Below are 14,880 nucleotides of genomic sequence, written 5' to 3' on the forward strand. Positions count from 1 at the left end.
AAAAATCAGTGAACTTGAAGATAGATTGATATGGATTATGTAATCTGAAAAGCAGAAAGAAAAAAATATTTTTAAAAAAAAGGAACTTCAGGGGCGCCTGGGTGGCTCAGTTTGTTAAGCGTCTGCCTTCAGCTCAGGTCATGATCCCAGAGTTCTGGTATCGAGTCCCACATCAGGCTCCTTGCTCAGCGGGGAGTCTGCTTCTCTCTCTGCCCCTCCCCCTGCTTGTGCTCTCTCTCTCTGTGTCAAATAAATAAATAACATCTTTTTAAAAAACAAACAAAAACAAAACAAAACAAAAAACCTGTACAACTGTTGAATCACAATATTGTACACCTGAAACCAATATAACACTGGAACTTAAATTAAACTGAATTGAAATCATACAAAAAAAATTTTAAGTGATCCAAGAAAATAATATGTTGTAGGTTGTTTATATTCTTTCTAACAGTATCTAACAGTATCTAACAGTATCTATCTATCTATCTATCTATACATGGCCAATAGATATATATAGATACATAGATATATGGCAAGAAGGCAGAATTTGTTACTTGAAGATCAGATTTTGTTTTCACTGACATTTACCAACAATATATATTGCTCACTTGAATCAAACTCTGTAAGTCTTCATATTTTTATCTACGAACTAAAAATATTTTCTTTATACCCAAAGAAACAAGTCGCAGTAAACTGTACTCTGAAATATGAAGCATTTATAGACTGGTTTTCATGCAGGCTGTGTTATGGCTATTCTACTTCCCTAAACCATAAATTCTGTGAAGATAGATGTTATCAACTGTGTACAATACCTAATCTATGACACTTACTGACATATACTTGACAGGAACTGACACTTCTTGTGTAAATTGAAAGCCCTGGAGAGTAATGTGTATTTGAAATACAAATGCTGTTCTTCTCAAAGTTGTGCTCTCTTGAACTATAATTAAAGATGTATTTTCTTATTTAACAGATATGACAAGAAAATAAAATGTTCAAAGTAGTGAGTGATGAATCATACAACACAACAGGCAAAATTAAGCCACTCTTGACTATTGAAAGTTACTTGTTTCGGTGGAAAAAAAATTATTTTACAAATTGTATATCTGTCTTAGGTTATGGATTTTGCCAAAATACTTTCTCCCTATCTCATGCAGAAATACATATTTTTAATAAAACACTAATATCTGTAATGTCATATTTTGTTATCCCAATTATATAAAAAGATACATAGGTACAATCTTTAAAACAACATCTTCTGGGGTGCCTGACTACTCCATCAGTAGAGCATCTGACTCTTGATCTTGGGGTCATGAGTTTGAGCTGCATGTTGAGTATAGAGATTACTTTAAAAGAAAAAGAAGAGTAAAATGCATCTTCTTTTGTAAGAGTATATTATCTTGTTATTTTCAATGGAGTTATCTTTCATTGTAAAAATAAATGGAAACAAATTAACTAGAGAGCCTTTTTAATTTCTCTGCCCCCTTTCTCCACCTCCTCTTTTATTTATCCTTTTATTTTTAACAGAGAGAGAGTGCACATGAGCAGGGGAGAAGGAGCAGAGGGAGAGAGAGAATCTCAAGCAGGCTTCACACCCAGCATGGAGCCTGACTCCGGGCTCAATCTCATGACCCTGAGATTATGACCTAAGCCGAAATCAAGTCAGATGCTCAACCAACTGAGCCACCCAGGCACCCCTACCCTAACTTTCCCCAACACTACCACTCAGCTCTTAAGAGAAAATCATTAACATTGTGATGGCAGAAGGTTTTGTTTTTTGTTTTTTGTTTTTAAAGGGAATCTATTTATTTTTTTTATTTTTATTTTTTGATGTAAAGTTCGATGATTCGTTAGTTGCGTATAACACCCAGTGCACCATGCAATACGTGCCCTCCTTAATACCCATCACCAGCCTATCCCATTACCCCACCCCCCTCCCTTCTGAAGCCCTCAGTTTGTTTCTGAGTCCGTAGTCTCTCATGCTTCATTCCCCCTTCTAATTACCCCCCCTTTCTTTATCCCTTTCTTCTCCTACTGATCTTCCTAGTTCTTATGTTCCATAGATGAGAGGTTTTGTTTTTAAGAACTATGTTCAACAAGAGTTAAAGCAAAATAAATCCATCAAAATGAACAAATAATTAGCCAAATAATTGCCGTCTTTATAAGTATTCCCTCTAATTCTGTAAGCAATGATAATCTTTGACAGGTCAGGATTGACTCTAATCCTGTTGTTCATTATCTATGTGACCACCTATATTTTTTATTAATTTAGTAGGCTATGATGATACACCAGGCATTCCATTAAGTGCTTTGAATACTTTATCTCATTTTTATACTTTTTTACTAAGAAGAAAACTGAGATTCAGAGAACTCATTTGCCCAATATGGTACAGCAGGGAAGAAGTATGAGACTACAGGCCATAAGACTGTTGGTCTTAATAGCTGGGCAATCACTAGTCAGGTATAGGAAGTTGAGTAACTTACTAAACATTTCTTGTCCAATTTCATCCTCTGTATAATAAGGACAATCAAAATATCTATTTCATTAAATTATCATGCTTATGTCCTAGGTTAGAACTGGGCACCAATCATCTGCAACCTGTTTTCCTCATGCTGACCTAGATTATTTCCAAAATATCCTTCAAGTCTATCATTGTGGTATTTCAAAGTTGGTTGTGTTATAACCCATGTCCCTCTCAATTAATATATTAAATTTCTCATAATATCCAAAATAATTTAGTAGGTTAAGAAGATAAGAATAGCAAAATATTACTGCTAGAACTTAATCCTTCAGTATGGAACTTAAAATGTTAAATATTTTTGAACAGATCATGAGATTTTTGCCATAGAATTACTCAATATAACAGTTAGCAGGGAAAAAAACCATAATTCAATAAGCAATTTTTAAAAGTTTCATTAAGTGCTTGCATTTTTTTTTTCTCCTCTTGCCTGTTATTGAGCAACCAGACATTCAGTAATAGCTGTTGAGAACTCATCACTTGTCTTATTAAAGTTATAACACATTGTCTTTGAAAACCAATGCCAAGAATTATTTATACCTTTCAGGCTACACTAAAGTTTTAAGAAAAATCTTGGTAATAAGTATAAAATTGGTGACAAGCATAAAAAAATTACCCAAATAAAAGTGAAATACACCATGTAATATATGAAAGATTAAATAAGTTGAAACAATGGAATAATTAAGATAATAAAAAATAAAACTAAAAATAAGAAAATACTAAAACATGGAATGTCAAATACATCCCAGCATCAGCATATATGGGTGTGTATACACATCTTACTGATTACATACTCATACATCTACATTAATATGCAAACATATTAGACACATATTTCCCCAATTATTATTTGTTTTCTAGTTTTCAATTTTTTAATCACATATGTGGATTCTCCTTTGTGATTTATTTTATTTATTCAGTTATAATTTCCCTCCTCATCTAGTAGTCAGAAAAATTTTGACTTTATTGTGTTATAGTATCAGAGGTTTTATTTTTATATTTAAGTCATCAATCCATCTTGATGAAAAGATAATGTGATTAAATTCAAGGGTAGTTAAAAACTCATCTACAACTGTACCATTTTCTGAAACAAGATACATTTTCTAGTTGGCTCATAAAGACCTGGAAAACATAAAACAGTCAAGGATTAAGGGAGCTCCTTAAAATTTTCAAACAATAAATTCTTAAAATACTGCAAAACTCATGGCTGGCAAAGAATATAAGAGGCGAGGCACTGTGGGGCACCTGGGTGGCTCAGTCATTAAACGTCTGCCTTCAGCTCAGGGCGTGATCCCAGAGTCCTGGGATCAAACCCCGCATCAGGCTCCTCCGCTGGGAGCCTGCTTCTTCCTCTCCCACTCCCCCTGCTTGTGTTCCCTCTCTCGCTGGCTGTCTCTCTCTCTGTCAAATAAATAAATAAAATCTTAAAAAAAAAAAAAAAAAGAACAAGAAGTGAGGCACTGGTGGATGTGTAAACTGCTGTAAACATTCGCAACAAACTGACAATAGAAATCAGGAGCCATACAATTTATCTCATCAATAACTCTACTTCTAAAAGCAATGCTACTAAATAATCTCAAATTCAAATGATGACTTATGAATCAAAATACTGTGCCATTAATGTAATAATGAAAAACTGAAAGAAATTTAAATGTCCAACAGTGTGAATATAGCCTAGTAAATTGTGATATATATATATGAAAAAATTATATAGAGTTCAAAATAAATTTCACTAAACATGTTAATTCCATAGATAAGTTAAGGTTTACTGAAAATCTGTGATACATAATTGTATATGCAGTATAATCTTTTTATATAAAAGCTATAAAGTTTCTAATTTACACTTACTACACACACATGCATACACAGAAAAATGCATAGAAGAAAATGCACTAGGATGAAAACAGTGATTATCCTTGGGAGAAGAAATTGATACATGATGTTTATTTACCTTTTTTCACTTTTCTATGTATCCATGCTAACATCTTTGTTGTTATTTGAATCTTTGATACAGTAACCAAATCCATATCCTAATTTATACATTGTTTTTGAGACTGTGAATTTGTCTTTAATAAAATGAAAAAGGATCCTTGAAGAGTAACTTATAAAAATGCTGATGGATAATTATTCAGATTTGAGCATCTTCAAGTGTGACTTCTGAATTTCTGCTTGTTTTTCCAAAAGAAACTAAGGTTCCCATAAAAACTCTGAGTCCTTAGTAGCACCCTATCATGATCTAGAATTTGCCATGCTGCGTTAGCTCCCACTCAGACCAAAAATATCTCATAAATAGAAATGCCAAAAAGCCATTCTGTTCCTTGATTGTCCCAGGTAGGATTGCCCCTAACATATTAGCCATGATCTCCAAGTATCTTCAGTTTAATCAAGTAACTCATAGATCTGATAGATATGCAACTATGGATGCCATTTTTTTCTCAACTCTCAAAGAGCATTCTAATATCCTTTAAATTTGTTCTATCGACCATATTACCATATGTAGATGTAAAATCTTTCAATTTGTTAAGTTTTGTGCTATCTCTTTCTATTTCATTTGGAGGAGTACAATTCTTAATGGTATTCTTATCTATAAATTTTAACTCCCATTTATGCTTTTGTAAAGTCTGTGTTTTTCTAGTAATGGTGAGAAGAAACGTTGATGGGCTGCGGGGAAAGGTGAGCCAGTTTGAGCTGAGCACTGAGTGCCCTGTTCCTCGTGCGTGTCACCGGATTGCAGGCAAAAGGCCCTGTGTCTCCAACTAAGGTGCATGCTTACTGCTTCTCTCTGGGCCAACAGAGAGTACTGTACAAAAAGTATTTTGTTTAGAGCCAAAGACTTGGTCAATGTCAGTATTACAAAGCAAGAAAGTTGATTCCATGCTCTCCCGGACATCATAGTTAATATCCAGATTCCCATAGCTCTCCAGTATCCCCCACATCCAAGCTTGAAACACCCTCAGAGCTCCTGCCCTGAGTGCTACAGATCTCTCTTGGGTACATTTGGGGTTATCTTCTTCAAACTCATCCCAACTGCCTTTCTGCTTCAGATGGTTTTTCCTAGTTGCTGCCCCCTTCCAACTTGAAACTTGTTCTGGTTGTCATGGTAATTACGCATTTTGCTTATCTTTTTTTATAAATATTCATTCTCTATCATTTCTAAGGATTTGAGTTCTGGGAAAGGATGGTACATTAATAAAATAAAATTTAAAAAACACTTTTTCCAAATGTATCTTAGATGTTTTTATTCTATTTTTTAAAACCCCTTAGTCAATTAAAATAACATTATATTGTTTAAATCTGGGTGAATTTGGCCAGGGAATACATATCTTTATGAAAGTCACTATAACATAACAAGGAAAATAGTTCTCTAGGGTTCTTTTATATTTCTTACAAATATTTGTTTTATAAAAGTCAAGCATGCTTTTTCAAAAATATTTTGGTTTGATATTAAATTAATTATGTAAGTTTAAAATGGTTTACTAATATTTAATTGATGCTCATGAATTTTTCATTTATTGAATCATATTACATTTTATGTTATATACCTGTTACATTTTTTTCTTTTGCTTTTTCATATTTCCTATTGTGTTACCCAATTTTTCAAGGAAAAAATACAGGAATCAGAATGGTTATGCTTGCATTTTTGTACTTAGTTTACATGAGAGAAATTCCAACATTATTATTAGTTTTTTATCAATTAAATTTTTATGCTTTAACCAAATCTTAATTTATAATTTTTTCTGCTCTACTATTGGAGACCAAAAAATCATGTGACAATCTCTGTCTTTCAAATCTTTGTTGTAGGAGGGCGTGGGTGGTATAGTTGGTTAAATGCCCAATTCTTGTTTTCGACTCAGGTCGTGATCTCAGGGCCGTGATCTCAGGGCCCTGATCTCAGGGTTGTGAGATTGAACCCTGCATTGGGCTCCACACTCAGCACGGAGTCTGCTTGAGATTCCCTCTCCCTCTCCTGCTGACCTTCCCGCTCATGCTCTCTCTCTCTAATAAATAAATAAATCTTTTAAAAATATATAAATAAATAAATCTTTATTGTAAAATGTATGATTTTTCACTATGATATGATTTTTCTCATGTTTTTTAACTAAATTTTTCCTGTTTCTCATATTAATATTGAGATCCATGCTTTTGTTTTTGTCTTTTGTTTGCATTTTCCTATTACATTTTTATCAGGTCTTTTATTTTTCAAGTTTTTAGGAAGATGGGGAACATATCCATTTTCCACTGACATGATTTTTATTTTTATTTTTATATTGTATTATATTTGGCAAACCATTGGAGTTTCCATTTTTCTACCAATGGTTTTAACTTTTATATCTAGCTTAGTAAATGATTTATGTCTTATTTCTATTGCATAGTTTATGCACTGCTTTGTATCTTTTTTTTTTTTTTTTTTGCTATATGGCCTACTTTCCTTTGGTGTTTCTATTTTTTCTCTCTTGTTTTCAAAGTATGGACTCTTGTGATTTAAAATATTTTTTATATTCAAGTCTTTTTAAATCTGAAGAGAACCCATCTTTATTTCACTATCTATATCAAGACTGGGATAGTATATATTGACTTTCCTGGATGTGAGATGAGATCAGCACATCCAGTTCTGGCCTTTGTTAAACCACCAGATTTTTCTGTGACTTCATTAAAAGTAAAACGAAAATAAAAGTAGGAATACCTACTCATTCATGTGATTTTTTTAAAAGTTACCAGGGAGGTTGAGGAAAATGACACACGGCGCATAACACCAGAATATTTCTATAAATGCTCTATATACACCTTTTTATCCCATAATAATATTCACTATGCCAATTGTGACTTTTCTCCTTTTTCTCTCAGTAACGTATCTTGCCTTGCTCCTTTGTCTTTTCTCAAGTTTTCATCCTCTCAACCCTCCTTCCCTCTCTTCTCTCTTACTTGCTTCCCTTGCGTCTTCCCCTGTTCACACTTGCTTCTATGCCCTCCCCAATAACCACAGAGTTGCAGTTGGTCAGTCCTTCTCAATTATTTAAGAGAAGTATTCCTTCTCTCATTTTCCATAATTTCCACTCATCACCACAGTTAGCAAATCAAATCATTTGCAGGGATTAACTCTCCTCTGAAGAATGAGCAGGTGCATATATAGTTGGCTTCTGAACAACACAGGGTTGAACGGCACAGGTCCACTGACCCATGGATTTTTTACAGTACAGTGCTGTAAATGTATTTTACTTTCCTTATGACTTTCTTAATAACATTTTACTTTCTCTAGCTTACTTTATTGTAAGAATATAGTTTATAACATACAAAATATGTGTTGACTGTATGTCAACAATAGGCTATCAGTAATTAAGTTATGTGGGAGTCAAAATTTACATGGGTTTTTTTTTTTTTTTTACTGTGTCAGGGTTGGTGTCCCTAATGCCCTCATTGTTCAAGGGCCAACTGTCTATGCTTATCGTTATTGACCTATAACCTTCTTTTACCAGGAAAATAAGTGATGATCATACACAAAGAAAGAAGAACTATTTATTTTGTGCCTTCTCTACCATCTTGAGGCTCATGGCCAAATCCTCTCCCCTATTCTCTTTCCCTGTAGGGTTGGGCTTAACTCAACTCTGAAGGTTTTAGGCTGTTTTTGTCCACTTAAGCTGAATTGTCATCATTAAAACTTAGGAATTAGATTTGTAACACTATCTTGGAAATATAAACATCTGTCTTAGATCTCAAAGGAAATCAGGCTGGTGAGGCAGTAACATCTGTTGTCACTTTGCTTCTTCTGTGAGCATCTCACCACACTTCCACTGGCCATCCTCCTATTTCTTGGGGAAAAATAATCTTGGGTATTTGCCCTACAAATTTAATCTCTCCCTCTAGGGTCTCTGTATCACACTAAAGGGAAAAGAACTCCGCATTTATATATAGGGTATATATATATATATATATATATATATATATATATATATATAGTCTTTATCTATAGGGACTATGGATATAGTCCACCATAAGATGTCCCTTGTCCCTCCTTATGATGTCCCTTGTCCCTCCTTGTTTTACCTGAAAAAAAAAAAAACCCACAACATTAAAGTCATTTCTTTCTCATTAAACCCTGGGTATAAGCTTCCCTTTATCCATGTGATCACACTAGAAGCAAATTAAGAGAAACTGTCCCTAAACTATGTTGAATAAGTACTTAGGAGCCCCAACTGGAATTGGAGATCCACCTATCACGACTTTTCTTTCCAAATCCATGCCTCCCTGAAAATGTTGCCTCTTACTTTTCCGAAACCAAACTTGCCAAATTTTTATCAGGTATGGATAAAACTTACATAGTATGTAATAGTTCTTACTTCCTCTCAGTAAATTCTGACTCCTTCTTCCTCCAACTCCATCACAACCAACACCATTCAGCTAACTATTTGCTGTTAGAATAGTCTTCCTAATTCATAAGTCTGATCCTGTTTCTCTTCTGCCCAAAAAATATTACATAATAAAATTCAAACTCCTCAAGATCACACTTATGGTTCTCAATCTTCTGGCCTCAATCTACCTCCAAATCTTAACTTTTACTCTTCTTTTTCGTTGCTTATATTGCATTCAAATCAGACTATTTGCAAATCCATTAGCAGGGCTGGATTTTCATGCTTTTTTTTAATGCTTTTTCCACTTGAAATGCTATCGACACTTGGGCACAAATAGAAGATCATAGGGGAAGGGAGGGAAAAATAAAACAAGACAAAATCAGAGAAGGAAACAAGCCATAAGAGACTCTTAATTATAGGGAAAAAACTGAAGGTTGCTGGAGGGGAGGGGATGGAGGAATGGGGTAACTGGGTGATGAACATTAAAGAGGGCATGTGATATAATGAGCACTGGGTATTATATAAGACTGATGAATCTCTGAACTCTACCTCTAAAACTAATAATACACTATATGTTAATTAATTGAATTTAAATAAAAAAAATAACCAAAAAAAAAAAAAACACTTGGAAAACTTAATCAAGCTTATAATTTGAAATCTTATCCATCTCAAATCTCATGTTCATCACTGACCTACATTATTTCTCACTTAGAGATAATCACTCCTGACTTTTTAACCCCACTGGAAAACAATAATCTACTCTCCCTTTTTATTGTACTTGCAGGTATATGATTAACTGTGACATTGACAGTCCAATGAATGCTGCCCTTGTATTCATATTCTTCATGTCTTATGTTATATTCATATTCTCCCTACAATGACTCTGGACTTGGCAACATTACTGTTTGTAAAATGGGACATTGGCAGATGTGATACAAGCAGAGACTTGATAAGTGTTTGAACACTGGCCCTTATCTCCTTGGGAAACTTCCTCTTAGAATTTAAGAAGTTGTTATACTAAAAGAATTTCTAGACTCTCCTGCTTAAAGAGGACCCATGTAGAAAAACAGGATATTGTACACCAGATGTAGAAAGGGACCACTTAGAAAAAAAAATGAAGTGCTCTAACTTATGGTCATCACCGAGACCCAAACACCGTAGAGAGCTCTTTTTCAACCTTTTAGCCCAGCCCATTCACCAGTTTCCTACCATATAGGCAAAAGGATAACCTACTCTACTCACAAAATCATGCAAAATAACAAGTCATTGTTTTAAGTCACTAAGATTCCAGGTGGATTGTTATGCTCTGATAGATAACTGAAATAGTATGTTTTTCTTTTCCACTGGATTGTAAACACTTTAAATTAATTCAATGTGTTCTCATTTTGTTGAACAATACTTAGCATAGTGCCTTATAAACTGTATGTATTAAATAAATATCTAATTTAATATGGTGTCCTGTTATGCTCATTACAAATCTGGAAGGTTAGCATGACAGATTTTTTAATCCCTACTTTAAAATAATAGAAATATCAGTTAACATTTGTATAGTAATTTAACATGGTTCCAAAATGGATAAAAAGTAAGACAACCAAACTGGAACTAATAAGCAATTACAGTAAGGTTGCAGAATACAAGATTAATATACTAAAGTTAATTGCTTTCCTATATACCAGCAATGAACCATTGGAATTTCAAATTAAAAACACAACAAAGATGACTTTTTAAAAAAAGGAGAGATATTCCATGTTCATGGAGAGGAAGAATCAATATTGTTAAGATGTCAATTCTCCTCAACTTGATCTATATAGATGCCGCAAAATCCTAGTAAGTTATTTTTTGAGTATCAACAAACTGATTCTATAGCTTATATGCAATGGCAAAGAACCCAGAAGAGCCAATGCAATATTTCAGAATAGCAAAGTCTGAGAACTTACACTACGTGACTTCAAGACTTACTAGAATACTACAGGGATCAAAATAGTGTGGTATTGGTAAAAGAACAGACAAATGAATGGAGCAAAAAAGAGAGCCCAGTAATAAAACCACAAAAAGAGAGTCAAGTAACTTGACAAAAGAATAAAAGCAATCCAATAGAGAAAGGACAGCCTTTTCAACAAATGGTCCTGGAAAAATTAAACACACAGACACACACACACATGCACACACAATTAAATCTAGATACGAATATTATATCTATCAATAAAATTAACTCAAAATCGACCACAGACTTAAATGTAAAATGCCAAACTACAAAAATTCTAGTAGAAAACATTAAAAATCTAGATAGATGACTTTCGATTTAGTGTAAAACACAAAAGCACAATCCATTAAAAAATATGATAAATTGGATTTCATTAAAATTAAAAACTTCTGCCTGTGAAAGTCTCTGTTAAGAGAATAAAAACACAAGCCTCAGACTGGAGGAAATATTTGCAAAACAAAACACGTATCTGATAAAGGACTGTTATCCAAAATGTACCCCAAAAACTTAACATTCAACAGTAAGAAAACAAACAACACTACTAAAAAGTCAACAATTGAACTTAAGAGATACCACACCAAAGAAGATACACAGATGGCAAATAAGCATATGAAAAGATACTCAATATAATAAATCATTAGGGAACTGTAAATTCAAACAATGAGATACCACTACACACCTAGAATGTAGAATGGCCCAAAACCAGAACACTGACAACACCAAATGCTGGTGAGACTCTGTGACAACATGAACTCCCATTCATTGCTGATGAGAATGCAAAATAGTACGGACACCTTGGAACATAATGTTACATTTTACAAAGCTAAACATAGACTTATCATAGTATCCAGCATTTGTACTCCTTGGTATTTACCCAAATGAGTTGAAAATGTGTCCACACAAAACCCTGCAAAAATCAACTATATTCATAATTGCCAAAATCTGGAATAAAACAAAAATATCCTTTAACATGCGAATTGATTAATGTGGTGTAGCTATACAAGGGAATATTATTCAGTGATTAAAAGAAATGAGTGTTAACCCACACAAAGGCATGTAAGGATCTTAAACACTGCTAAGTGAAAGAAGCCAGTGAGAAAGAGCTAGATACCATATGATTCCAATGATATGACATCCTGGAAAAGGCAAATCTATGGGATAGCAAAAAGATCAGCAATTTTCAGGGATTTCTGAGAGGGAAGGAGGAATGAATAGGTGGAGGACAGTGGATTTTTAGGGCAGTGAAATTAGTCTGAGTGGTACTATAATGATGAATACATGACATTATCCATTTGTCAAAACCAATGGTACTACACAACACAAAGAGTAAACCCTAATATAAACCATGGACTTCAGTTACTAATGTATCAATATTATTTCATTAATTATCAGAAATATATAATATATAAGAAAGAAAACACATGGTATAAGGCTTGGCACTTAGTAGCATTGCAATGAGCCATGAATCTATAACTAAATGGTTAGCAAATACCAGAAACTATTATTGTGCAATTGGCTTTTATAGAGGTGAGATATTGAAAGTCCATTGGAAAAATATTTTTGTCTTGTATACATTTTCCCTTTTTATTATTTAAGTAAAAAAAAATTCATTATATAGTAATTTTATGTATCAACTTAACTGGACCACAGGGTGCACAGCTGTTTGATCAAACATTATTCTGGATGTTTCTGTGAGAGTGTTTTTGTAGCAAAACTAACGTTTAAATCGGTAGACCAAGTAAAGCACATTGCCCTCCCTCCTGTGGGTGGGCCTCATCCAATCAGTTGAAACTCTAAATGGAACAAAAAGGATGACTCTCTCCCAAGTAAGAGAGAATTCTTTCTGCCTGACCACTTTCAAACTGGGACATCATCTTTCTTCCTGCCTTCAAACTCAAATTGAAACATTGGCTCTTCCTGAGTCTCCAGACTCAAACTGGAATTAACCATTAGCTCTCCTGGGTCTCCAGCTTGACCACAACTCATACTGCAGCTAATGGAACTTGCTCTCTTCCATAATTATATGAGCCAATTCCTTATAATAAATCTCTTCACATACACACACACACACACACACACACACACACACACACACACCCTATTGGTTCTGTTTCTCTGGAGAACCTGAATATATTTGGTAAGAACAAATTAAATTTTGTTGACCAGATGACAAAACTACATCCTATTTTTTGTAAAGTCCACTTGCATTGGGGTTACTTTTTAATTCATTAGGACTGATTTGTGTCTATTCTTCTTTTCCCAAGAAGCCTGACTTCCTTTTCACATATACTTTGATAATAAGATTACCCTTACAATTATTCGTGTGACCTTAGTGAATCTGTTTCCTATAGCACAAGGGGTCTACAGTTACATCTTTGTCACTGCCCTTAATATTACATTATTCCCAAAGTATCTACATTTTTATAATGTCCATTATCATTTTTTCTGATTAAACAACTATGGAATTATTATTTTTGCAAAATTTTCCCTTACAATTTTCCAGATTTTTTGTCTTTTAAGTTAGAGCAGTTTTCAGAATTTATATTGTATTTGATTTTCATGAGAACTAAAAATAGATGTTTGTTTCTTTTCTATAGAGATCTTTTCCAAATTATCTCTTTATAGTATCCTTCTTCCCTTTATCCTATTGACTCTTTTGATGTATCTATTAGGTTTTTGGTTGTTTGTTTTTTTTTTTATTTCTCTTTTTCTCATGTGCATCTAGTGGCAATTCTGGCTTTTTTTTTAAATCTGAAAAATAACGGCTAGAGTTTGGGATTCCCCACAATTAACAATAGCTATTTTTTTAACTTTAAAAGAAGGGTAAAATGATCTGTCAGAATTTCCTGTTCAATTTTTCACCAGTTAGAGAAAAACGGGAGATAAATGAAAAGTGGTTTTTCTAATATATTTTTGATGAAACTCTTGAGTCAGGCTGAAATTTCTCTATGCTTTTTTATCCAGCAAGACGTCTGTTTTAGACAGCACTGGTACATGCTGTACTGGGCTTTACGCTTTTCACCTAATGTTTAAACTCTGGGTTGGTAAAATGCACCTACCATTCTTGAGGGTTCACTACTAGCTCATGAAATGTGGAAAAATAATGTGTATATTGTTGGGAAAAAAAGATTAACATTTACTTACTATTTTGCCTTAGATGCCAAGAAGCTCAGTGATAAATAAACTGCTCTACTATATTATTATTTTTTTAATTTTTATTTATTTATTTGACAGCACACAAGCAGGGGGAGTGGCAGGCAGAGGGACAGAGAGAAGCAGGCTCCCCGCTGAGCAGGGAACCTGATGCAGGACTCGATCCCAGGACCCTGGGATCATGACCTGAGCAGAAGGCAGACAATTAACCAACTGAGCCACCCTGGCGCCCCTCTACTACATTATTATTAAGAATAACTAACTTATCTTTAGCTCCTTCTAAATTGCATTTCTGGGCCATTATATGTTAATTAGAATTTGATACATATATAAGAACATTATCAGCTCCATATTTTTTTTCAATTTGGTGTTATATTTAATTAATAAAACAGAAGTATTTGTAAAGAAAACATGATTATAGTCTTTTTATCTGTAGGTACATATGAAATGAAACTCACATTGAGGTTATTCTTCCTTACATACAACAAAAGAATAAGAAACATATTGCAAAATGTGCCTACTATGATTCCAAGAATTTCTGAAACATTATACTGGTATAAACAATAATCAAGCCTTCCAAACACCTCCAGCCCCCCAAAATCACATCATCATATAAACTTTGATCAAGAACTTCAATCCCAAAAATATCATTGTCCTCGGGAAAAAAGATGGCAGAGGAGTAGGGGACCACTTTTGCAGCTGGTCCCCTGAGTTGAGCTGGATATGTACCAGACCATCCTGAAAACCCACGGAATCAGCCTGAGACACAGGAAAATACATCTGGATCTCTACAAACGAACATCTCCAGTGCTGAATATTGCGGTAGGAAGCAGGGAGCCATGAATCCGCGCACAGATATCGGACGATAAACGGAAGG

This window comes from Ursus americanus, chromosome 13, assembly GCF_024610735.1.
Source record: "Ursus americanus isolate L20-20 chromosome 13, mUrsAme1.1.p, whole genome shotgun sequence".
Lineage (NCBI taxonomy): Eukaryota > Metazoa > Chordata > Mammalia > Carnivora > Ursidae > Ursus > Ursus americanus.